Genomic DNA, 1,736 nt, shown 5'->3' on the forward strand with positions numbered 1-1,736 from the left:
CTTCCCTGCCCAATAATTCAAATTAAAAAAATCCAAAATGATTAGTAAAGAAAAACATAAGAATTAACAGACCCTTTAAATTTGTTTAAAATATTTTTAAGGTTTAGAAAGTGTTTAAAGTTTGTAATTCCTAGTAGGAAAACATTATCTGAATGAATGCTCTAATGGCAAACCACTGTAAAATGCTTCAGCTGCATTTGGGGGAGAGGGGTAGGGATTATCTTCAAAGCACCCCAGCTCTCTTGATGAGGTCACTGGTTGGTATTATTGTGACATCCGTAAGGTGATCTAGGTTGCTTCTCCTTCAGCAAGGGCTTTACTTATCAGAAGGGCATTACACTTGACCTCCAAATTTGGCTGACAATTTACTGATAAGATTCATAACCTTTGGGTTGCCCTGGTATTTTGACATATTTGCTGGGTTCTGAGCCACATCCTAGAAGGCCTGCATAACTTCTGGACCCTACATGGCTGCAAAAACCTCTGGATCACTAAGAATTTTATTGAGTCCAGGCATTCCGGCCATTCCAGGTATGCCCCCTCCCATTCCAGGCATTCTTCCAGGAAAATTACCAGGGTTCCCCCAGGAAAAGTCCCATACTGAGCTCCTGACTGTCTCTGGCTTATTCCTTGCTCTGGGCTGTCTCATGCTCTTCTCCAGCCTTCTTAACTCATTCTATTCTTTCTTTGATCTCTCGTTCTTCATGTTTTTGCTCATACTTTCTCCGATGTTCTGCAATTTTCTGTGCCCTAGGTTGAACTTCTTTCAGGATTGCACTAGCATCTTCATCATAATCCAATTTACAGGCAAGGGCTAGATCATGGGCTGCTTCTTCCCAGTGGCCTAGAAGTCTGTGTGCTTTCCCTTGCCATTTGCAAGGCTGAGCTGAATCAGGATTTATTTCAATGGCTCTGTCACAGTCTCAGATGGCAGCATTTGGCTTCCACAGTTTGACAAAGACACTGGCCCTCTTGGCATACAAAATGGCCAAGTGAAGATTCAGCTTGATGGCATCTGTGAATAAGTCAATGGCTTTCTGCAGTTCACCATCATTTACGGCTTCAACAGCAGCCACTTTCTTATCATTTGCCTGATCCATCATCTCCTCTGTTATCTCTGCATTTCATCTCCCATTTCTTGAGGGGCATCATTGTCTGGTTCAATCACACTTTCATTATCAATTTCTAGATCACTTTCCTCACTTGATGTTTCATCTGCCTTTAAGTCTTCCTCCACCTTCTTGCTATCAGGTTTTTATTCCTTGGTATTTTCTTCTGATTTAGCTTTCTGAGTAGCAGATGGTACTTTACCCCCCATGCTCTCCACCCACTCCCTCAGGAAGTGCATTTCCTCAGTGTGCAGAACGCTCGGATCCTACTTACACATTTTCACAAAGGCCCGAAGCTCGTTCACTTTGCAGAGGTCCATGGTGGGGAGGTGGTGGGTGAAGCTGAGGGGCTGCGGCCTGGTTCCAGTCGCAGGCGCTGGCTCAGCGTGACTGCACAGAAGGGGGCAGCTAGCTCTAACTATTTTTAAAGGGGTTTGGGATTGCAAAATTGTGTTTGAGAGATACAAAGAAAGAAAAACACAAGATCAAGTCTTCTTTTGACTGATTCACTAAACAGCAGTTTGATTGCTGGGGGTCTCTTACTACTGCAGGCAACAGACATCAGTTAAATAAGTTAACAGCAAGCCAGAAGCCTTAACACAGGCTCAGGCTACTTGTTTTCTGTGG

General features: G+C 43.7%; 1 pseudogene; it reads right to left on the reverse strand.

Annotated features, from left to right (window-relative positions):
* Nucleotides 1-666: 666 nt before the first annotated feature.
* On the reverse strand, nt 667-1,429 carry LOC100585974 (annotated as a pseudogene).
* Nucleotides 1,430-1,736: the final 307 nt, after the last annotated feature.

This window comes from Nomascus leucogenys, chromosome 15, assembly GCF_006542625.1.
Source record: "Nomascus leucogenys isolate Asia chromosome 15, Asia_NLE_v1, whole genome shotgun sequence".
NCBI classification, from domain to species: domain Eukaryota; kingdom Metazoa; phylum Chordata; class Mammalia; order Primates; family Hylobatidae; genus Nomascus; species Nomascus leucogenys.